At 42.7% G+C, this 25,085-nt stretch overlaps 2 long non-coding RNA genes across 3 annotated transcripts; one reads left to right on the top strand and one right to left on the bottom strand.

The window, feature by feature from the left end:
• The first annotated feature begins 1,455 nt into the window (after positions 1-1,455).
• LOC122095024 lies at positions 1,456-25,085 on the top strand. 2 transcript variants are annotated; one of them, XR_006144999.1, is made up of 4 exons: positions 1,456-1,466; positions 4,833-4,837; positions 24,372-24,379; positions 24,966-25,085. It is a non-coding gene; the product is annotated as an uncharacterized LOC122095024 (long non-coding RNA). The 2 variants fall into 2 exon arrangements; XR_006144998.1 differs by lacking the exons at positions 1,456-1,466; positions 4,833-4,837; positions 24,372-24,379 and adding an exon at positions 16,313-16,324.
• LOC122095025 lies at positions 7,870-21,848 on the bottom strand. The gene is made up of 3 exons (XR_006145000.1): positions 21,149-21,848; positions 8,809-9,035; positions 7,870-7,908 (listed from the first exon to the last, which is right to left on the bottom strand). It is a non-coding gene; the product is annotated as an uncharacterized LOC122095025 (long non-coding RNA).

Here is a 25,085-nt window from a genome sequence, read left to right as displayed (position 1 = left end):
CAACTCAGTTCACCTTCAGCCGTCTTCAGGGTACAGACATGTGCTGTAAATGTAAATAGCTGGTGGCAGAGGGCTAGAGGTATGTCAGAGTATCGTCTACCGGTCATCACTTCTGTACTAGTGTAGGGAAGGGTTCGGAGACGTCAGTCATCACTGAGAAGGCTCCAGTGTTCTCTTTCTTTGAGACCCTTTCCTTCACCTTCCTTACACATATAAAATGAAGGCACAGATGCCAAGCTTTTCTTCTGCTTTTAGTTAATTCATGGTCCCAAGTAAGGAGTTCAATACTTTTTAGCAAAAGCAACTTGCAAGCACCCATTACCTTGTCAGTTGGTTGGGCTTAATTTTGTTTAATAGTTTATGTGTAACTGCATTTTGGCCATTACAGAAGTAGGATGGTAGGTCGCTCAGCATACATTTTCTAAATGTATGGGAAAGGAAGGGAAAGAGATGGGAAGGAAGAGGAAGTATGGTTAGAATAGCTAGTTAAAAGAGAAAAATGGAATAGACTATTGAAATAAGTGATTACTTTTGGAATTAAAAACATGTTAAGAACATTTTATTCAACACAAAGAGAACTTTTTGAATTTCACATAAAATTTCTCTAAGATAGCATCTGTGCTCTTCTATAATAGTATACATTTGAAAATTATTAGCAGATTTGGGAAATCAAAATAAGTGGAACTAATAATAAAATTACAAGATTCAAAAAAGAAATCAGAAGGGAAATTAAAATACAATGAGGTGATTGAAAATGAAAACACTATATATGAAGTATTTTGGAAGACCCTCCTTAGAGGAAAACTTGTAGCAGTAAACTTCTTCACCAGTATGCTGGGGGGGTATATAATGGAGCACTCAAAATTTACTTATTTGAAAGGATTTTATTTTATTTTATTCTATTTTTTATTTATTTTCTGTGCTTGTCCTGGGGTTTGAACTAAGGGCCGGGTGACATCCCTGAGCTTTTTTGCTGAAGGCTAACACTCTACCACTTGAGCCACAACCCTACTTCTGGCTTTTTGGTGGTTAATTGGAGATAAGCATCTCAAACTCTCCTGCCTGGGCTGGCTTTGAATTGTGATTGTCAGATCTCAGCCTCCTGAATAGCTAGGATTACTGGTATGAGCCACCAGCACCTGGCCTTAATTTGTTCTTGACTATAAGCCTTTGGGGCTGGGACAGCACAATACCTATGCTGGTGTTGAACAGGCCCCACCTGAAGCTGTGGTCACCTGTGTCTTAATAGGCTGGCTCCTTCAAGAGGACTGCTCACATGTTTCATGGTTTGTGTTTGCTCTTGGCTAAGGCCAGATGTAGGATATATCCCACAAAACAGCCCTAGGGTTTTTATCAGGTAAAAGTGTTTCCAAGAAGGCAAAACACAGGGCAAATACTTAGGCCAAACTTTTCAAATTTTTTTTGATTCCCTGTTGGCCAAAGTGAGTTAAATGACAAAGCACAGGGTCACTTCAGAAGGGAGCTGCATGTAGCAAGGATATAGGGATGTTTGTTGGGAACCATTCCTAGGAAAGTTACTTATGATAGTCTCATCTGCGAAACATGCATAGTTTATCTTGTATAGTGTAAGTGCAGCACTTAAAATGTATGTTCTTGATGCTTTAATGTTTCTTTTCTTTTTCTTTCTTTTTTTTTTTTTTGTCGGCTGTGGGGCCTGAACTCAGGACCTAAGCGCTGTCCCTCAGCTCTTCAGCTCAAGGCTAGTGCTCTACTACTTGAGCCACAGCGCCACTTCCGGCTTTTTCTGCTTATGTGGTGCTGAGGAATCAAACCCAGGGCCTCATGCATGCAAGGCAAGCGCTCTACCACTGAGCCACCTTCCCAGCCCCTGTAATGTTTCTTTTATATTTGGTGCAAGTGTGTTACTACACTTTTCTTGAGAATTTCATGTCATCTTTTCTCAGAGTGAGATAATGCAGTAAAAAAATCACTGTTAAAGAGAATCGTGTTGAATTATTAAAGCCATTTGCCTCTGTCAGCAACAGTTCTCTCGTTTCATTTTGGATCAGATTAAGAACTCTTGTCAATAAGTATACAATCAATATACTATATAGTTACTCATATTTTTATTGCTATTTCAGGAACTGTTGACTTTCATGGATGTGGCCGTTGATTTCTCTCAAGAGAAGTAGGGCTCCTTTGGACCCTGTCCAGCAGACTTTATATAGGGATGTTAGGAAACTACGGAACTCTCAACTCCTTAGGTGAGGACAACTTCCCTATAGAATTGTTTATTTACTACCAATTTTTCTTTTCCTGTAAGGAATATCTCTTGGAAATTTCATGAGTGAGTTTCAGATTCCTGCTTTTAAGGGGGAAAAATAGGTGTTTATATAGTCAAGAAAGATTCAAGGCTGAGGATGTGGCTTAGTGGTAGAGCACTTGGCTAGCATGCATAAAGCCCTAGTTTCCATTCCTCAGTACTACATAAACAGAAAAAGCTGGAAGCGGTGCTGTGACTCAAGTGGTAGAGTGTTAGCTGTGAGTAAAAGAAGCTCGGAGACAGTGCCCAGGCCTTGAGACCCAGGACTGGCAAACAAACAAACAAAGAAGAAAAAAAAGATTCAAGATACTCTTATCTTTAATCATCACCTTTCTTGGGTGGTACTTATGGAAATTCAGTGGAATAAAATATTGTGGCCTACATGTTAAATTCCTTCCCTTTATCTTTGATCTGAAAAGGCTTCCTGAGTATTCTTATGGGTCTGTTAGGAAACAGCATTTGAAGAAATTATTTTCTAGATTCTTATTTATAATCTCTCTACTGAGGATAGTAATGGGGTAGGAATCACTTTGAGAATCCCAGGCAAAAATTGCATCCTATTTTCCAATAAACAGGTCTTGTAGTCTCTAAGCCACACCTTGTTACCTTTCAGGAACAAAGGGAAAATCCTTGGAATGGGAAGAGAAAAGAGAAGCTATCCACATACATATATGTAAGTAGGAATGAAGGAGGTGGAAGTTGAGGAAGAAGGCAGCTTTAAAGTATGGATTGAGTCTTTAGCCCACTTATTTATTGGGCAGTTGTTTCTTTGAGGATTTGTTGTTGGGAGACTTAAAGAGAAACTTCTCTGAAGAGGAAAGAAGGATGGCCAATAGACACATGAAGAAATGCTCAACCTCCCTTTGCATAAAAGACATGCAAATCAAAACAACATTGATATACCACCTCACCCCAGTTAGAATGACTATAATCAAGAATTCTAATACTAACAGATGCTGGGGGGGATGTGGCCAGAAGGGAACCCTACTGCATTGTTGGTGGGAGTGTAAGCCTGTTCAACCACTTTGGAAAGCAGTATGGAGGTTACTCAAAAGACTCCACATAGAGCTCCCCTATGACCCAGCAATCCCACTTTTGGGCATTTACTTAAACGATCATAAACAAGACCATACTAAAGCTACCAGCACAACTATGTTTTTTGCAGCATTATTTACCATAGCTAAGATATGGAACCAACCCAGGTGCCCCTCAGTAGATGAATGGATCAAGAAAATATGGTATATATACACAATGGAATTCTATGCCTCCATCAGAAAGAATGACATTGCCCCATTTGTTAGGAAATGGAAAGACTTGGAAAAAATTATATTAAGTGAAGTAAGCCAGGCCCAAAGAAACATAGGTCCCATGGTTTCTCTTATTTTCAAAAACTAGTATATGTCTGAGACAAGCAGAAATGGTCAGATAAGTTGATGTTAGGCGAAATGAACCCCAACATAGGACTTAAATGGTTAAATGGTTTTTCTTTCTTGCTGTTGTATCTAACATACTTATAACATGATTTCTTTGTTGCTTTGTATGTCCCTTCCCAAAGGTACAACCCTGTTTTCACTGTATTTGATGTTGTTATAATTTCTGGAGGGGAAGGGAAAAAACAAATCGTTTAACTAGGGATACAGGTGGACCTATTGCAACAATGAGATGTACAAGATGTTATGTCGAAAAACGAACTTTACAACTTTGGTGGGGGGGGAGGAGAGGGAGCAGGAGGGTTGGGAAAGGATGGTAAGGGGAAACAAAGGAGGCAACAATGCTTGATAAGAAATGAACTCATTACCCTGCTCATGTAATTGTAACCCCTCTGTACACATACACACAAAAAAGTATGGATTGAGAGGCATTGTTCCAATGGAAGTGATTTTTGAAGCCTAGATTATTTTTCTTTCTGTCACAAAAAGGTATTTCTGTCCTATTTCCTTTAAGTTTCGCCAAAAGGAGTTTGAGGTGGGGTCCCTTCAGCAGTTTGGGTCTATGGAGGGGGTCAGGAGGTGAACTGACCCTTGGAAAGAGAAAGGAGTGAGTCCAGTGACTCCTGACATTATCTTCTCCAAGTTTCCGCACCACTATGTAAGGTTCTCCAAAAGGAGACTGCCATGGTTGTTCAGGCCAAAAAGTTTAGGGTAACCAAACTACAGGCCCACACAGATGGAAGTGTGTAGAGACTGACTGATGGCAGAACTGAGGTTATGTAGGGAGAGGGCAGGAGGAGGCTGATGGGCCAGGTGAGGACTTGACCTCAGAGGAAGAGGAAGTGACCTCAGAGCCTGGGGGACCTCCTGCTGCTCCCAGGTCCATTACCTGGGACACTGAGTGGGAACTTCTAGGGAAGAGGTTTCATGCACACAGAGGGAAAACAGGGAAGAGGTCATTTTCCTGGGCAGATGGAACATTTCCATGCCTTTAAAACCTCTTAAGTCTTCCCTACAGTGATCTCCCAGTACTTTCACAATGGCTGCCAAAGTCATTCCCTTTTCCTGTCAGGCCCGATGATCTGATAGATCTTCCATTGCTTTTGTGTACCTTAGAGAATAGGTGTATTTCTAAATATCTCAGTATTAAACCACTGTCCTATATTAATGACATCAAAATTAGTTTCTCTAATGTCATTTACATAGTTTTTTCAACTATTTTTATTAGAATACATAGAACAAGGGAGGTTCATAGAGAAACGTCTACCAGTGTTTTTTCATGTACTTCTGTGTGTGTGTGTGTGTGTGAGTGTATGTGTGTGTGTGTGTGTGTGTGTGTGCACATGCGCCCACACAGATACTGAAGCTTGAACTCAGCCTGGCACTGGCCCTTAACTTTTTTTTTCCTTTCAAGGCTAATATTCTACTATTTGAGCCTGACTTTTTTGATAGTTAATAGGAAATAAGAGTTTCATGGACTTTCCTGCTTGGGCTGGCTTTGAAACTCTATCCTCAAATCCGACCTCCTGAATAGGAAGGATTATAGGTGTGAGTCACTAGTTCCCAGCTGTTTTATTGTTTTTCTTATTTTTTTTTTTTTTTTGTCGGTCGTGGGGCTTGAACTCTGGGCCTGGGCACTGTCCCTCAGCTCTTCAGCTCAAGGCGAGCGCTCTACCACTTGAGCTACAGCGCCACTTCCGGTTTTCTGGTGGTTTATTGGAGATAGGAGTCTCACGGTCTCTCCTGCCGGGGCTGGCTTTGAACCGCGATTCTCAGATCTCAGCCCCCTGAGTAGCTAGGATTACAGGCGTGAGCCACCAGCGCCCGGCCCTGTTTTTCTTATTTTTGCTTTAATTTGTGTATCACTGATTTTTATAGTTAACATGTTTTGTGTATAACCTAGTTGGAGATAATGGAGTCTCTTAAATTTTGATAGCTATTTCTTACTCAATTTTATAATTTCTCAGTCATTATTATTATTATTATTCTTTTTTGTGGGTCATGGGGCCTGAACTCTGGGCCTGGGCTCTGTCTCTCAGCTCCTCAGCTCAAGGTGAGTGCTCTACCACCTGAGCCACAGCACCACTTCCAGCTTTTTCTGCTTATGTGGTACTGAGGAATCGAACCCAGGGCCTCATGCATGCAAGGCAAGCGCTCTACCACTGAGCCACCTTCCCAGCCCTCAGCCATTATTTTTATTTAGATCTATTAAAACATTTTCAACTGGCATATATAATAGTTCAAGGTGTATTTTTTTAATATAACTCTCCATAGATGAGTGCTTTAGATGGGTGCTTATTATATCTCATACTCCTCTCCTACCTCTTCCAAGTGTTTAATGGGTTTCATTATGCAATCATCATACATATACATAGCAATATATACTTTGATCCTCTTCACTGCTCAGTACCCTTTCCCTCTTCTGTTTAACATCATCGCCTCAAGGTCCCCTTTTTACATTCACATTTTTTTTTAAATTTTAATTTTTTTGTTGGTCATGGGGCTTGAACTCTGGGCCTGGGTGCTGTCACTCAACTCTTCAGCTCAAGGCCAGCACTCTACCACTTGAGCCATAGCGCCACTTCTAGTTTTCTGAGTAGTTTATTGATAAGAGTTTCATGGCCTTTCCTGCCTGGGCTGGCTTTGAACCGTGATCCTCAGATCTCAGCTTCCTGAGTAAGCTAGGATTATAGGCGTGAGTCACCGGTGCCCACCTCATTATTATTTTTATATCATCGTTGTCATCATCATCATCATCATCATGATTTTAGGTTTTGATTCTACAGATAAAAAAAATGTGTGTTATAAAAAAAAAAAATGTGTGTAGCCGGGTGCCGGTGGCTCACACCTGGAATCCTAGCTACTGAGGAGGCTGAGATCTGAGGATCACAGTTCAAAGCCAGCCCTGGCAGAAAAGTCCATGAGACTCTTATCTCCAGTAAACCACTAGAAAACTGGAAGTGGTGCTGTGGCTCAAGCGGTAGAATGCTCGCTTTGAGCTGAAGAGCGCAAGGACAGCGCCCAAGCCCAGAGTTCAAGCCCCACGACCAAAAAAAAAAAAAGTGTTATTTGGCTTTTTGGGCTTAGATTATGTCAGTCAGTATGAAATGATATCCAGTTCTATCTATTTTGCAGTAAATCACATAGTTTCATTTTCTTTATGGGTCAGCCATCATTTGTTACTGAAATTTTTACCTAATTTATACATGTTTCTGTTAGCAATTTTTATTTCTGTTCATATTCTCATTCACCTTATTCAGTTTTCTGTGTTCTTGTTTAGGCTCATTAAACATCTTTTCAATTGTTTTTTTTTTTTTTTTTAGTTCCTTAGGTAGTTCATGAATCTTAAGCTTCCTGATGGTCAGTTTTTAATACTTTATTTTGTTCCTTAGAACTACATTTTCTTTTGTTTCTCTTCTTTTGGTGGAAAAAATATATTTATAATGAGCCAGCTGGACTCAGGTGATTGCAGGTTTGTTGGCAACATCTAAAGTATCATCATCAGGAGTCAGTGGAACATAGGCTTTCTCTCCATCAGGTCTGGTCAGGGAATTGCCCTTCCCCACGTCAGTGTCACTGTTTGGTCTGATGCTTGTTGGCCGTGACATGAACACAGGAACACAAGTGGGTGGTTGTCCTTTGTTTTCTTCATGGCTGACTCAGTGCTTGGGGGAACTGGATGATAGCACAGTGGTCAACTTGTTTCTCCTCGGAGCACTCTTCAAAGGTATTTGGGCTGTCTTCATTGCTGCAGAGTCTCGGGCTGCTGGAAGGTGGATGAAGTGCATATTCTCTTCTTTTTTGTGGCTGTGGACACCTTTCAGCACTGCCTTCTTGGCTTCAAAGCCTTTTCCTTGGCTTTGGCTTTAGGAGTGGCAGGAGCTCCCTTCTTTGCTTTCGGCGCCATCTTGGTGAAAAGGCTCTTCTGTTTCTTTGTATGCTGTGTTAACTTGGTTGATTTGTCCATTTAAAACACCAGCAGTGCTGGGCACCAGTGGCTCATGCCTGTGATCCTGGCTACTTTGAAGGCTGAGATCTGAGGATCATGATTCAAAGCCAGCCCGGACAGCAAAGTCCGTGAGACTCTTATCTCCAATAAACCACCAGAAAACTGGAAGTGGCGCTGTCTCAAGTGGTAGAGTGCTTGCCTTGAGCTGAAGAGCTGAGGGACAGTGCTCAGACCCAGAGTTCAAGCTCCACAACCAACAAAAAAAAAAAAAAAAAAGAAAAAGAAAAAAAACCCCTCAGATCTCTAAATCTAGATAATGAAAATTATAAAATGTATTGAAAACAGTTAAATGGCTTAAATAAATGGCCTTGGATATATACCATAGATAGTAGAAGGAATATTTAAAGGCATTTAGTTTGATTCTATGTAATTCCAATCAAAATCCCAAAAATGATTTTGAAGAAGTTTGTCTTGAAATTTATATGGCACAATGAAGGGTCAAGGCACTCCTGAAAAAAACATATATGGTGATAGAACTTGCCATATTCAATTTCAAGACTTACTATAAATCTTTGTTGATAAGCAGCATGCCATTGGCCCAAGGACTGATTGACTTCTGACAGATTCCCTGTAGGGAAACTTGATTTGTGCGTAAGAAGGAACTGAGAACCCGGGATGGGTCTTGAGACATTCGAGTCTACATAATTATCATCCTTAGTTCTCATCATTCATCAAGATAAATTCTACATGGGTTCTGGAAATAAATGTAACAAGCAGGCAACTATCTTTCTAACCTTTCTAGGGTATAGAGGAATCTTTAAATTCCCCTCAAAAGTGCTAAACTCATAGTTAAGGCTGGATATTTGAGAATATCTGTTTGGAAAGAAGGAAGGAGGGGAGGAAGGAAGGAAGAAAGGAAAGAAGGAAGGAAGGAAGGAAAAGAAAGGAAGGAAGGAAGGAAGGAAGTTAGGGAGGGAAGGGTAAAAAAAGATAACCCAGAAGTGGAAAAATCATGCAACATCTAAAAGTGAGCAACGATTATTAGCCAGAATGTATAAAGCATCCCTTAAAACAGAGGTTCTCTTCTTCATTCATGATCAAAGAAATGAAAGGTGGAACATAGTTAAATACTGTTTCATACTCACTGGATGAAATGTGTGAGTACCAAGTACTGGTGAGGCCATGTCTTCTAGGGCTTGCTGGTAAATGTGAAGATGGCTTGGAATACTTGGGAAATGGAACAGTACCTAAATGTCAGACTTCTAGTTGCTCTCTGGACCAGAGGCAGCCTTGTGTAGAGTCCCAGAAACTTGTAGAACAACATTCCCAGAAGACCCTTCACTGAAGAACATTCAGGACTAGTTTGTCAGGGCTGTGAATAAACATTTATAACTGTGAAACACCAATGTCACTAAACCATAGCTACATATCATACCTGGATATATCTTGCAAAGACAATAATGGCAAAATTCATGTCTTTTGGAATGCACATGTCATGAGATTGATACTATAAAGAAAGAAGACCATGTGGAAGATCAGGAGCACATTTCAGAATGACCATCAGCTCTGAATGTGATGTTGTTGGAATGTCAATGTTGGATTGGGAATAGGTGGTTGGTGCTCATTATGTTAGCATTCTTTGTGATTTACATGGGAAGCCCATATCCTTCACTATTAAAGACACGAGGCAGCACTTGTCCCAAGTTTCTGACTTGTGACTCCGGCTTTTGGTAGTCAAGCACCACTGATATGATGCTTTGCATTTCCCTTGGGTTTCTGGGTAAGCTGCAGCCTATTCAGGGCCTAGGAGGCTGCTTTCTCCACTCTGTAGCCAATTCTTGGTGCTGTTTGTAGGAAAACAATGTTGTTTGCTCCCAGAATGTTACATAACAGTTCAGACTTGGAGGAAGAACCAATTGGCAGATAAGGGAATACATCACATAATTCTCAATTCTTTGATGTGGAAAACTTTGTCACTAGTCCAAGCTGTCTTGCCCTGTGGACACTGATGTACATTTGGTGCTTTTGTTGTACTTGGAAAGATTTTGCCTCTGTGATGGTTACTATTTATAATGAGAAATCTTATTGCATTAGACACTGGTTTAACAAATTTTTGTTCTGCAACCTTCTTGTTTCATTGGAAATAGAGTTTACCAAGGCTGGACTCCTCTTACCATACAAAGTAAGAAAATATTCCTAGAGGAGAGCCCTCACATCAACTCTTTGGAGTGGTTTACAACACTACCCCTGCTCTACTCTGTTTTTATTCTGTAGCTTTCTAGATTCCCAGAAGTTTAACATTCTTCTATCTTCCATTATGCCTAAGGAGTTATGGCTGTTACGTGTCCTCTTAGAGATCTTCTGGCACATTTCACACTCCTTCCTGTGAATATGAAGGGAGACATCTGATCTGCCTCTAAGCAAACTTAACTGTGTGGAAGAGACCAAGGGCAGGAAAATGGATATTTCACATATGTCCTTTGTGTAGCCTGTCCTCTCCCCATAAAATCTGGTTCTAAGTATAGAAGAGTCTACATACCTGGGAGCAGGCATCCAATCAGACAAAATATGATATGAAAGACAAGACATAATACCAGTAAAGCACAAATAATCACTTAACTGTAAATATTAATGTTGTTGTAAAACATAATTAACAAAGTGGAAAATATATTTGGACAAATTTAAAACTATTATTCTGAAACTGAAAATATCTCCTTATTCAACAGAAACTATGGATTCCAATTAATTAAGAACATAAATAATTAGAACTTATAAAATGTCCAATTACACAGTAGCTACTAATAGATGAATAAAAAGCCATTGTAATTCCAAAACATCAAGAAGGGAAGGAACAAATAAAAAGACATAGAAAGAAATGTGCTCAGAGGTGGACATGTCTGTGTATACACACACACACACACACACACACACACACACACACACACACACACACACAGTGCCAGTTTTACCAGGGAATCATGATAAACATGATTAGTTCTCCTGTTAAAAGGAAAAACTTTCCAATTGTGTCAAAGCTGTGGATATTTATCAAGGAAACATAATATATTAAATCTTCTATGTGCTAGAATTAACCAAGATACACCAGAAAAGTACTAGAAACAGGCAATGCTGTGGCTGTAATGACCAGAGGTGATGACTGGTGGCTGTAGTGACCAGCTGTGATGACTGGTCGCTGTAGTGACCAGCTGTGATGACTGGTGGCTGTAGTGACCAGCTGTGATGACTGGTGGCTGTAGTGACCAGCTGTGATGACTTGTTTGTGTAATGTCCAGTGGTGACAATTTGTGGCCATAATAATCACAGGAGAGAACTTGTGTGGGAGCCACTCCATCTTGAATTTGGGATCCATCTTGGCCTGTAGGTCAAGGGAGTTCAAGCTTGTTTGTTCCAGGAAGTTGTAGAAAAAGCAGAAAGAACCTGTTGTTTTGCTAAAGAAAGCAGCTGCTGTGAGCCAGGAGGAACTTAGTGGTCAGATAAGGAAGTTGAATGTTTTTGACCCTGAGATGGCGTGTCAGTAATTGTTTCTGTGGAATTTCCCTTGTCCCTTGGAGCTTGTATATAAGGCCACTGTAAAATAAACTCGGGGCGGCTGCAGTATTGACAGACAGCCCTTCGGCTCTATTCTGTCTCTGTCTTTACTTAATCCTCACACGGTGAGTCACTCGGGCATAAGTGTAAATATGAGTCAAGGTAATAGTAGACAGCTGTTTGTACATTGCTTAAGGATATGTTAAAAGCTAGGGGTGCTAAAGTAGAGCATCAACAATTACAAAAGCTTTTAGAATTTGTAGAGAAAATTTGCCCTTGGTTTCCCAAGACCCCCGAACCGGAGAGTGTACCATGGATCAGTGAGTCTCATCGTCTGCTTTCTTTCGTTTTGTTGCTTTGTTTCTGGGGCCCGATATCTGTATTTGTGAGGTTGGCATAAGACCCAAGCGACTTGCGCTGGCGGGTTGTCAAACAGGGGTCTTGGAAGGTGTGCCAGACCCCTATGATGGGACGAAGCGGGTCTCTCCCAGGGGTCGGCGTGCGTCAGCCCGACGTCCTACTTTTGGTTTTCCTATGGTCGACAGGAGGTATTTTCTTTCTGTCTGTCTGTGTGGCTACAGTTTTTGTCTGTGTGTATATTTTACTCTGTGACAGACGAAATGGGACAGATTACTCCTCTTTCCCTTTTGACTTTCAATTTTAAGGATGTAAAGGGAAGGGCACATAATTTGAGTGTAGAAATTAGAAAGGAAAAATTAATTACACTTTGCCATGTAGAATGGCCCTCCTTTGAAGTTGGATGGCCAGCTGAGGGAACCTTTGATCTCGCTACCATCTATAAAGAATGTGATTTTTCTTTCCAGGAAGAAGCGGCCACCCAGACCAAATTCTATACATTCTGGTCTGGCAAAGTCTGGTTAAAAACCCTCCCCCTTGGTTAAAACACTTTTTGCCCCCTCAGGAACAATTGCTGAAAAAGACCCTGGTGTTCTGAGACCACACCGACAAAACAGGGCAAAATGATACCAAAAGCTCAGCCTTGGTGCCTCTTTATCCTTTCCTACAGGGTGGTATCAAGGAAGACCTAATTTTCCCCCCACCTTACCAGCCACCACTAGCAGCGGGCGGTGTGGAGATTAATCTGCCCCCATTGCCTGATGGTGGTGGAGCAGCAGCCATAGAGGGACTGGCCGAAGGGACCCAAGGGAGAGCTAACAGGGCAACTTCCCCAGGCCGGCAGATTCAACTGCCCTGCCCCTGCGTGCTGCAGGACCCTGATGAAGCTGGTAACTAACCCTTTTACTACTAGAGATTTGTGTAACTGGAGAACCCAAAATGCGTTTCTGACAATCCTAAAGATTTAATTAGCCTTTTAGACACTGTTTTGTTCATGAAAGGATCAATGAAAGGATCCTTCACATCCATGTCAGGGGACTGTGCGGAGGCAGACAGGCACAGGAAAAAGATTATTAGAGGAGCCATATCCTCCTTCCCCTCCCCCAGAGAGACACATGGCAGCCTCCACTATCTAGATAGCAGCAGTTCTCAGGGATAGGAAGTAAGGTAGATGGGAGTTTTGGTGGGTCTGGGCGGAGAGAGGGAGCGGCCAGCAGGTCTGGGTACAGCTGAGGACCAAAAGTGGGCATAATACTTACATTCCCCACTCTGTTGTTTAATAAATATTAAGGGGTACCAGGCCGGGGATATGGGCAGAGGTCGTTTCTTCTGGAGCTACTTCCTGCTGTAAAGGGGCGAAGTGGTCAGGGGTCCGAGTACTGTCCAAGAGGCATCTGCTTGACAGTGTTTGGTAAAGGTCCTCCTTTTTCCATGCAAGCAATTAATAAAAGGCAAAAAATTGTTGTTAGTACCCCAAGAGAGGAATATGCCATGGAGGGATTGATACCCAGAGGGAGCTATCAAAGACCTGAAATTGCCTTTTTTGTCTTGGATTGGAGATATAGCATGGTACCTGACTCCTGGCATCCTGGAGGAGGGGTAATAGGACTTTTTCTGCTTTTAGGTTCACAGTAACCTGAGGAGGAGGTAACAGAGATATTTAAAGGTACCAGAGCCAGCAGGTGTCATGGCCTCTTTTGGCTACTTCCTGCTTGCCTGGGAGCATCAAGGAATCCCTGGAGTGGGGTCTTTAGGGTCTGGGTCTGTGCTGGGCAAGGCAGGGCAGTATAAGTGATACCTCCAGTTGCCTGTAAGAACAGGATGGCCTTGACTTGTCCCCAGGTGGTATCCTGGGCAGGGATGTTATCCTGTTGAAAGAGGCTTGGAAAGATCAGGCAAAAAGCTGACAAGTTGACAGGGTCAGTTAATATAAATAACATAGGAAAACACACATTGGCCATGGGCCAGAAAAGTAACATTTGGAGTATAAGCCCAATTGCAGCCCATTGTTATGGGGAAAGAGTCTGCTACTCAGAGACAGCCTCAAGTAAAGAGATGACTTTATTGGGGAAGTGGATAGCTGACTGGCCAGGGACGCAGCACAGACTCGGGAGCTGAAACTGTGACCCTGAACGGCCCACAAACCAGGGTTTTTAAAGGCAACATCCATGTGGTCCAGCCTGGCCACATGCAGGTGGCCAACGGGATTGTAACACATTGCATATTCATGTCAGTGGCCAATCGAGTTTCAGTCCATCTCAAAGTAACTGTTTGAACTAACATCATTTTGGTTTGAATTAGTGTGTGAATTTGGGGGTTCCCACACAAAGCAGGTGGAAATTCTTATTCTTGGGGGCTGAAATAAAGCTGCTCCTTCCTGGAGGGGTAAAGGTGGCTAGGCTGTTCTACCATTGTTAACCAAACAAGGCTGCAGATCCTGTCTGCACTATTGATAACCAAACAGGGCTGCAAATCCCACAACCTTATCACAACAAGCAGCAGGGCTTTCACATTTCCTGGGGTCTCAACGAACAGCATGTTTCCTGACCCTGGGGGCTTGTGAAAAACCAGTATTTTGATTTTTAGGAGGAGGTGATACTCCTGGTATATTAAAAATGGTGTTAGTTTTGGCTCCTCCTAACATCATTACAGGGAAGGAGGAATAACTGGACTCTGGGCAAGGAAGGCAGGAAGGGGTGTCTAGGGTCTTTTGGGTAACTGGGTAGGGAGAGTATAATGGACTGGTTGGGAATACCAGTCAGAGGCTACTATAAATACAAATAGCAGGCGACAAAGGTAAGACTGTTAACTTTTTGTCCAGTTAGAAGGTAGACAGGTATGGACATTAGGTGGGCAAGCAACTATTTCTCTTGATCTCCTGGCTCTGGTTAATTTTGAAAGGGCGAGCATAAAGTGGCTCCATTTAGGATGTCATCTCTTACTCCTCTCCGTGGTTTCCCATTGTCAGGACTGACTGACTTTGTCCTGGAGGGATAGCTTCTCCCAGTTGGCATTTACCAGGTTTGTACTCAAGGCCTGGGCATTGTCCCTGAGTTCTTCTGCTCCAGGCTAATGCTCTACCACTTAGAGTCACAATGCCACTTTCAGCCTTCGGCTAGATACTTAGAGGTGAGTCTCCAGCCATGCCTCCAGCCTGACTCTGTGCTGATTGGCTGGGAGATGGAGTTTTAGAGGGATTCTTTGTGCCCAGGATGGCTTTGAAATGTGGCAAAAGGAGTCTGTGTTACAAAAGCTCTTTTTATTTCCAATTAAAGCAACAAGGAGATCAATGAGATAGAGGTTACCAATGACTTGTTAACAATTGACTAACAATTACTAGCCAGTTTTTAACCTGCAACTGATTGGCCTCTAAGCACTTCCATTGCCTCGGGCAGCCATTTAAAGTGGCTCATAGGGCTGGGAAGGTGGCTCAGTGGTAGAGCACTTGCCTTGCATGCTCAAGGCCCTGGGTTCGATTCCTCAGCACCACATAAACAAAAAGAAAAAAGCCGGAAGTGGCGCTGTGGCTCAAGTGGTAGAGTGCTAGCCTTGAGCTGAAGAGCTGAGGGATAGCGCCCAGGCCCAGAGTTCAGGCCCCACGACCCACGACTGGACCCAAAAAAAAAAATATAAAGTGGCTCATAGCTTGGGCTACAGCAGCAGAGCCTGTTTAACACTGGTGTATAAAAGCATTTTTCTGGCTGTTGAGGAACCTGATTTAGGCAGATCTTAATGGGGACACAATCTCAAGTCTCTGGTAATCCTAATTTATCTTTTTTTAAAATCTTGAAATAAACCTTTAGGACAATTTTATCTTTTAAACTTTTTGGTCTGGGAGGCCAGCCACTCCCCACAACTTCCCACTTTTTTTTTTTTTTTTTTTTACGAAAGGGGATGCCATTTTTAATCCTTTTTTCTAAAGTTACTTTAATTTGCATTTAAATGCTTCATTGAAACACTGGGTTGCACCCTTTACCTCTAGGCTGAAGGTTTATCATTTGGTCACACACCCCTGCTGATCTAACTTGTGGGGATTAACATTACAGAAACAAATATCTGAGATGGCTTGGGTTTTACCCCAAATTAGCCGGCTTCTGTCACGTGTTCTGGAGCATGTGCTGGAGCATGTGCTGGAGCATGTGCTGGAGCAAGGCCGGAGTCTGGGCAAGGCTGTGGCCTCGGTCACACCTCCGGCTGTTACCTGCAGAATTTCTACATCTATTGGCTTAGACCCGGTTCGCACTGGCTTTTGCAGGCTGGTGCCACTGGTTTCACTCTGGTTCCTTGATCTTAAAGGGAGTTGATCAGTGCACGGTGAAGCACCCCGTTTTCAGATGCCCCCTTACAGACCACCAGAGGCCACAATTAATGCAAACAGCAAAGAGTCGTTTATTGCAAGCTTGAGCTTGGTTCTCCGCACACTCGGTAAACGGTGATGCTAAGAGGCCCTGAGCAACATTCCAGCAGGGTTTATAAAGGCAAAAGCTCCAAAGTTACAAAAAGTTACATTAACCAGGTGTTTAAGCAAAATTACATATGAGTACAAATCTGATTGGCTCGGGATTAGGGTAACATTCCAGGGCGGTTAGCATCAGCAGGGAGTTACAGGACTGGCTGGACCATCTTAGGTGGTTTCGGGACACACAGCTCTTTCCCGTAATTTGTGCAGGTTAATTTTAACTTAATAATACCTCTCGGCATAATGACACTTCTCAAGAACACCTTGGTCAACAGTGCTTAGAACAAAGGCAAAAAGTTAAACATAAAAGGTCGCCTGAGCAAGATAGTGACTCTTGTTCTCTCCTTAGTTTCTCATTCCCTCCTCTTCTAGAGCGTCAGGGACCAAGCATGGTCCCCGAATTGGAACAGTTTTTTATATTTACAGTTTGCTACTGGGATTTCAGAACTAATAGATGAACTGCGCTGATTGTTTTTTACAAGGTCCGATTGTGAGTAACAAAATTAACAGTACCAAAGGCCCTTAATTTTTTTTTTTTTTTTAGTTCTGACTTTATATATTACAGCTAACTTAATTTTATACCAGCTGTACTTATAAGCTTTAATTTTTAAGACATACTTATGCCATTTGCTACATACTTAAACTTTCGGAGATTTTTTTTAATAAACACTTTAAGACAATTTTTACTTTAATTTTTTTTTTTTTATTCAGAGGATACCTTTTTTAAAATTTATTTTTCAAGGCTTTTTTTTTTACTACCTTTTTTTCCCACAACTTTTTGAGTGTTTTTGTGGCTAGAGTTTAAAACTTTCCATTTTTTCCTGAGGCTTATGGAACTGAGTTATCTTAGAGCAGCCTCCAGGCACCACTGGGATGCAGAAGCTTGCTAGATTTTAAGGCTAAGAGCTGGGCTGGGTCTCATTACTACCTGCATTGATAACACACCCAGGTATACCAGAGCCAAACTAGGCTGTGACTATAGAGTGGATTTCCAGTCACTATGCACTGGAGTGCCTAAGGCAAGCAAGCCAGTGATATCCTTGCCCCCAAAATCCACTGTGGGAATTGAGAGGGTTTCTGGATATCACCCAAAAGAATGTCCCACAAGATCTTAGTTTTAGCAGCTTTCTACCGGAATGCAGTCTCAGGTGATAGAACCAGGCAGGAGTTCAGTCTGCTTTTAGCACAGAGGAGGGGGTCTGGGTGACAATGTAGATTTCCTCCAGGTGACTATCAGGCTGTCTTCAAACTGTACCCGTTAGGGTGTGCAGCAGCAGCAGCAGGGTCTCCCAGTGGCTCCAAGGGACTGTCACACCTCGTGCTGGGCTGCAAATTTCTACACAGACTGGTTAAGGATACATTGCATAGGTTTGGCAGGCTGTGGCCCCGTTGGTTTTTAAGACTGTTTAGACAATAGCCCAGGACAATCTACCAAAATTACAACTTTTTTACTAACCAGATATTTTCGTAAATAGACACAAAAGGCTTAGTTTTGTAACCATCTCTGACAGATGCAGTTTTCACACTTGCACACCTGTTAACACTATTTTTTATGCCTTAAAAAATAATTATTTTTATTTATTTTGCCTTGGTTTTTCAAAACTGACTCTGGACCCTTGACTTTAAAAGGGGGTTGATGGGCGAAGGTCCATCTTCTGTAGCTTCTTCAAGCTGACCTCAGGGGTATTGATTCTACCTAGCCAGGAACTTACAACCTTAACCTATTTTACAAAGAGGCTTTTGGGGCTAGATGTCATTAAGAACAATATTTTACCTTTGACAACTGCACAGACCTTTTCTCTGGCTACAGCAGTGTAGCTTGTTTAGCACTCTGGTTTGCAAAAGCATCTTTCTGGATGGCTTAGGAATGTGATCTCTAGTGACCCTAACAATGCCTAAGTTACCTGTGCAGGCTTTCAGACAGATGTCAATAGAAACTTTCAGGTTTATAAACTTTCCTGAGCAGATGAATTTTATGTAACTGGTATCAGCTCAAAAGTTACTGCCAATGAGAGCTTTTGGCACATACAGGGGTTGGGATTTAAACTATCCCCCATATTTTACAACCGTAGCTTTTTACTACTATCACAGAGTACTGGCAAGTTTCTGTCCCTTACAAGGTAGTCATGAACATTAGGCATGCTTACAAACTATCTTCCCATGACCTCCTGGCTCTGACCAGTTTTGAAGGGCCACACACAAATGACTAGAATCTGACATTATTTCTGCCATCTAAGCAGTGGCTTACTGCCTCTGGATGCTCGACCATTGCTTTCGTCCCAGGAGCATCTTCTCTACACTGGGATAAATGCCCCTTAGTTGGTCGCTGGACTTGAACTTGGGGCCTGAGTGTTGTCCCTCAGCTCTCCAGCTCAAGGCTAGCACTCTGCCACTTTGAGTCCTAAAGCAACTTTGCTTGCTCTTTCAGCACTCTGCTGGCTGAGTAGAGGTGACAGTCTCACAGGGATTTTTTTCTGCCTGGGCTGGCTTTGAACCAGTTTGCAGATCAATGAGTCTTATAAAAGTGCCACTTTAATTAAAAGCAACAAGGTGGTCAACATAGAAATAGCTTTTAAGCATGCTTTTACCTGGAACTTATTAAGAGCCAGGGTTACATCTGACAAACTTGTAAGAATCCTTTGTGCTTTGCTCTGGGCTTGCTGAAAACTTACAAAAACTTATAAGAGCAAACTGAAATAGCAATTATTTTGGTAATTCTAATTTTTCCTTTGTGCACTTTGAGGCAAATGTTAAAAACAATTTTACTTTTAAACTTTACATTCAAAAATTCATTTCTAATTTTTTAAAGCCTTTTATTATTTTTTTAATACTTTAGTTTTCATTTGCGTTTTGAAAAGATTCCTTAAAATTTTGAGGCCAAGTGTCACTCATTGTCTTTTGGCTGCTTGTTTTAAAACAAATATACATTAAAAATTTTAAACTTAAATGACAATTTTTTCTTAATGCAAGAATTATAGTCCCCATCATCGTGCCAAGAAGCTAGACTTAATACCTTTATGACTTTTAGAAACTTCCTAATTGTAGAACATCATTAAAAGCAAGTTACATTATACAAATAACTTTTCAAGACCTTCTTAATTTTAACTTTGACACATCCAAGGGGCAGTTTTAGCAATACTAATCAGATCACCACATCACTAATTTTTACCATCATGTTTTCAGTGTCTATCTGCAGGGAAAAGGAACAGAACAAAGAAGGGCCACTGGGCACGCGGCCCCTCCTATGGAATGAGCACGCACCCAATCCAACCCTTTAGGGTTAGATGAACTGCGTTTGTGCCAGCTTGCCCTCTTCCACCCTGCGTGGACTCCTCCCAGGGCCTGTCCCACCATGCATGGCCAGCTGAACTGCACTTCACTCCTCACCCCTAAAGGTAGATCTCCTGTTGGCTTTTTTTTCCTTTTTTATTTTTTATTTTTTGGTTTTTGAATAAAATAGACAGACAGAACAGGTAATGTTTTTGACAGTGTTAAACTAACCTTTACACTTAAATTTTTAATATTTATCCTCAAATTTTAGCCAAGGGAACTAAATTTCAAACTGCCAATGCATTTTAAAATATTATATTTTTAAATACCAGATTTAAAAAATTTTTAAGTTAAAGAATTCTTAGAAAGCCATTTAAAACAACGTGAAAGTTCTTTAAAATTTTTGGTAATGCCCAAACCTCATAACCTTTTACATTTTAAACTTAAATCACCCAATTGTTACAGCATGCTGACAATTCTTATCTTGAACATGTTTACAAACACATACAAAACACACACACAGATACTAAAGCACACAAAAATCAAAATTAGTTGTACATACATTTTTTAAAGATTTTAAACAAAAATTTAAGACAGTATTTCTTTTAAACTAAGTACTTTTGTTGACCTTCATTTTCCCAGAGCTTGCTTGTTTAGCAAGGTAATTCACCAATGGTCTTTTGAAGTCCTTCAGTTGGAGGAGGGCTGGGGGAGGGGGTCACCTGAAACTAACTGGCCTGATTTTTTTAATCCAATTTTACATTGTTAGGACTAGCTGAAAAGTCCAAACCAGGCACAGAGCCTTTTACACCCTCCCGCCGGCAGCCTCCACAAGGAGAAAATGCAGCCTGAGACTTGAAGGGAACCAAACTAGTCCAGCAACCTTCCATGCCTCACAGGGAAGGGGGCATAGCAGGTCTATGACCGAGCCCAGCCAGAGGCTGGAACTTTTATTCCCCCAGAGATAATCAAATAAATAACAAAAACACAAACATAAAAACCAAGAATCCACACTTAAAACTGGTACCAACTTTAAAACAGAACTAGACAAGACAACAGAAGGCTGAGTTGGGGACCAATGGGCCCCCAGTTCTTCCCTACCAGAACTCTGCACCGTTCTCACTCAGCAAGCTGAATCCAGAGTCTGCTGAGTGAGCTGGCCACCCTCACCCAGAACTTCCCCACCTCAGAAAACAGAATAGAAAACACACCTAAGTAAACAAGACAGACAAGTGGCCACAAAGACAAAATCAGGTCTCAGTGAATGGGGCGACATCTCAAATCCACTTACCAGGGGACTCAAACCCCCTCTACTCATTCTGGAGGATTTTTCTTTTAGATTTCTGGTTGACCCAGGAGAATTCCCAGTCATCTTGGGGCAAGGGAAAAAAGTCCCTAGTGGCCATTCCCTCAGACTGACAGGTTCTTCCCCATGCTCAGACCCCCCCTTGACAAAGGCCTGAGGCTAAGATCTTGCTGGGGTCACTTGCGAGTGGTCAGTGGCAGTTTTAAAATGAACAAGGGAAAAGAGGCGCTGGATTAAAACGACAAACACAGACAAGACAAGGACAGCAGCGCATTGTAGACTGTTAGATGGACAGTGCCAGACACACCAGGGGACTCGAACCCCTTCAAAAGTGCCAGACTGGGAACTCGAACCCCTGCTAAAACTATCTGGGGACTGGAACCCCTTCCTGGATAGTTTACCCCCTGGGGATCCAGGGGACGTCTCCCACCGGCCCCGCTGGCTACCTTATTGCGCGTCTTCCAAGGTTTCTTGCCTGCCACAAAACCCTACTTGCAAGTCAGACACAAAACACTTAACACAAAGCAGCTGCACCCCCACTTACCGGCTGGCTAGACAACTCGCTGATCAGGTGTCTGGGTGGGCTTCTGGGGGGCATCCCGGACAAGCCCCCATCTGAAGTACCCCGTTTTTGGATGCCCCCTTACAGACCACCAGAGACCACAATTAATGCAAACAGCAAAGAGTCATTTATTGCAAGCTTGAGCTTGGTTTTCCACACACTCGGTAACCGGTGATGCGAAGAGGTTCTGAGCAACATTCCAGCAGGGTTTAAAGGCAAAAACCAAAAAGTTACATTAACCAGGTGTTTAAGCAAACCTACATATGAGTACAAATCTGATTGGCTCACGGTTAGGGGTAACACTCCAGGGCGGTTAGCATCAGCAGGGAGTTACAGGACTGGCTGGACCGTCTGAGGTGGTTTTGGGACACACAGCTCTTTCCCGTAATTTGTGCAGGTTAATTTTAACTTAATAATACCTCTCGGCATAATGACACTCCTCAAGAACACCTTGGTCAACAGTGCTTAGAACAAAGGCAGAAAGTTAAACATAAAACGTCGCCTGAGCAAGATAGTGACTCTTGTTCTCTCAGTAGTTTCTCCCACGAGAGAAAATGGAGAATCAAAACCTTAGCCTTAGTTTCTTTGGCTTATAGTCAGGTCACAAAGTTTTAAAGCAATTTAGATTAAATCTCAGCTTTCATTGACCAAGATTTTTAGTAAGCAGAGTAATTGGTAACCTTGAAACCATAGTGTTTACATATAGACAAGTAGACAGACATGTTTGTGCATGGATTATAGAGCATGCTTAGATTTTAAAATCGGCCGGTTAAGGTTTTTTGGAATTACTTTGCCTAATTATGATGGAACCAAGTAGTCAGCTTAAAACACAAAACTTTGCCAACAATGAACTTTTAGTAAACAGGAGACAAGAACAGACACGTGACATGTATAATGGCACTGCTGCTCGGGTCAGAGGGGGAGGGTCACAGAATGAAGTTGAGGTCGGTGTGAAATAGCAGCTGAGCTCCCATGATGCCAAGATGGCAAATCCACCACACGGTCCATGCTAGAGAGAGCTAAAGGTTTTGACAGTGAGGGTGCATTGCTTCTGGCACAACTGGAGCTTCCAGTTCCACCACCCCACACTGCAAAGGCAGAGGAGGGGTCCCGCAGAAGAGGGGGTGCCCAGGGGGTGCAGAAGAGGGGAGGGCTTCACAGGGGAGGTGTCCACAGAGGAGGAGTTTAAACTTAAACTCATCCATGCTTTCACCTTCAGCTGGAAGGGAGAGGTTAATAGAGAGAGAGGAGTTCTACCTGCCAGAGCACTCACATAAGTGGTTTTAAATTTGGGGCCAGGTTTGACTGTAAGGAAACTTAGTTCCGTCCTTTTCCATTGTAAGTGATGGTGGAACCAAAATTTGACTGTGAGCGTCCCCAACAGTGCATTTGGCATGAAAAGTGGGAAACAACCAGTGGGAAATGTCATCACATTTCTCCATAGTGTCTCTCGGCCATGGAGGCCATCAGCGTGGTACTTGGCCAAGCTTTTGGAGGGGGCCCCTGAGGCCTCCCCGAGAGACGCACGGAGCCTTCATAGTGATCACTTACCTGGAGGAAGGACTGAATTAGCTGGTGTTGGGCAGCAGGTAAAGAGCTCAGTCAGGAGAAAGTTACCTTGTTGGTCCTCTGGCAATAGGAGTATAGGATCTGAGGCTAGGTCCCAGGGAAGCTGTTTGGACCCCCGTCCGAAGTGGAGGGGGGAAGCAAATCCACCAGGGAACCTATCCCCATAGAGCCACCAATGAAAGGATTCTTCACATCCTTGTCAGGGGACCATGTGGAAGCAGGCAGGCACAAGAGAAAGATTATTAGAAGGTTTATTAGAGCAGCCATATTTCCCCTGGAGAGAGAGCACATGGCAGCCTCCGCTATCCAGGTAGCAGCAGGATCTTGGGATAGGAAGTGAGGTAGATGGGAGTTCAGGTGGGTCTGGGTGGAGCTGAGGATCAAAGTGGGCATCATGCTTACAGTTCACACACCAGCCTACCAGGGTGACTGCCAGCAGCTCCTCCAGGCCCTTTTCTCAAACACCAAGGAGCGTGGAAGAATCCTGACTGAAACCTGGAAATTGGTTCCAGAGATGACAGGCAGCCCACCACTAACCCTGATGTTATTAACAACAACTTCCCTCTCAGAGGCCCACTGCCTGGGAATTCCGTGCTGCTAACGGAGGACAGTGAAGCTCCGCTGGCTGCCTGAGAGACTGGTGCGGTGTGGGGAGCAGAAACGAGGTACTTGTTTGGCTGATAATCCTGACGCTGATCCTGGGGGCGAGGGGTGAGACATACCGGGCCTACGTTCCTGACCTGCCTATCCTTCATCCTGCCGTGTGGGAGGGCAGAGAAATCGTGGTCCTGGTGAACAACACTCATTTGTTAGACTAACCTGCAGTGGACAGATTAGGAATACAGAGTAAGACAGGATTCGACTATTCTGGTTCCGGTGTCAGATTGCCCATCTGCTTTGCCAAGAATGCATCTTATCCTGGGTGTCTAAAGATTAGCCAGTCTACAGTTCCCACGGGAACTGTCTTTTGGGAGCTCGCATATGGTTACCTATGGGTGAACAGACTGCTGGTATTCCACTGCAGAGATTTCCCCCCTGCTGGGAGGACAATATAACGTGACTGATTCACCTGGGTTCATCCTTGATTGGCCTGGCAATCAAGATCCGAGCCAGGCAAATACTCTTGAATGGGAAAAGGGACTGTCTGCAGGACTTTGGTGTGCTGATTCAGGGGCTCCTCACATGTGGATCTGGAAGCTTGCTTAGCAATGGATGAAGTAAAACCTCAACCCCCGGGGGAAGGTGGACTGTTCATCTGTGACTGCTTGTGTTACTCCACCTTATGTTTTGCTTGTAGGCTTGATAAATATTAGTATGAATGATCAAGAATTTAATGCTACCTCTGAGAATTGTAATCTTACTAATTGTATCTTTAAGGTACCTAATAGTACCCCAATTATGGTGTTTCAGCAACCTTCTTTTGCTATGGTGCCTGTTAATGTGTCTGGTCCTTGGTATGTGGACAAAGTGTTACAAGTGCTGGAAGTAATGTAGAGAGCTTTGAGTAGATCTAGGAGGATGGTTGGCCTGGTCATAGCGGGAATCTTGGCCTTGGTATCCTTGATTGCTACGGCGACTACCATGGCTATTGCCTTGTCTCAAACTGTTCAAAATGCCCATTTTCTTAATGATATAGCAAAAAATGTAACCATGGTATTAGGTACCCAGAAAGACATAGATATGAAGCTGGAGCTTTGTAGGACATAGTTCGGTATCTAGGAGGTAAAATTCAAGGATTAAAAATTAGAGCTTGATTGGATTGTCATGCAGATTTCCAGTGGATTTCTGTGACCCCTAAGGTTTATAATCAAAGGGCTATTGGTTGGGACAAAATTAAGAGACCTTTGCAAGGAATATGGCATCATGAAAACATATCCTTGGAATTAATAGAATTGCATCAAGAAATTTTAAATCTTAAAAATGCTAGACTCCTAAGTGTGATGCTGCTGTGACTGCAGCTGATATCCTTCATGGGCTGAAAGCCACATTGCCCTCTTGGTCCCCTTTTACTTTTAGGTGGCATAGTAGGTGTTGGTGGATGTGTGTTAGTAGGCATTATATGTCTGCCCATGATCATCAAGCTAATTGTGAATAATTCCTTATGGAAAGTAAGCTCAGAACTCCATGGAGTTAAGCTCTGCGCATTCCCTTAATGCCAGAGGCTGGTAGTCAATGACAGGTAAGCTTTCTTTGCCTCCTTTCAATGTAAGACAGGACATGAATGATGGAGTTCATGTTCCGATGACACGTAAGTCTGGAGTGCGAAAGAAACAACCTAAGACAGGCACACACTCTGAGAGACTTGATGGAGTCTTAAAAAATAAAAAAGGGGGAATTGTGGGAGCCCACA

This window comes from Dipodomys spectabilis, unplaced genomic scaffold (genome assembly GCF_019054845.1).
Source record: "Dipodomys spectabilis isolate Male_0828 unplaced genomic scaffold, ASM1905484v1 ptg000331l, whole genome shotgun sequence".
NCBI classification, from domain to species: Eukaryota; Metazoa; Chordata; class Mammalia; order Rodentia; family Heteromyidae; genus Dipodomys; species Dipodomys spectabilis.
Note: the sequence above shows the minus strand (reverse complement) of the source record. Positions and strands in the feature narration are given on the sequence as shown.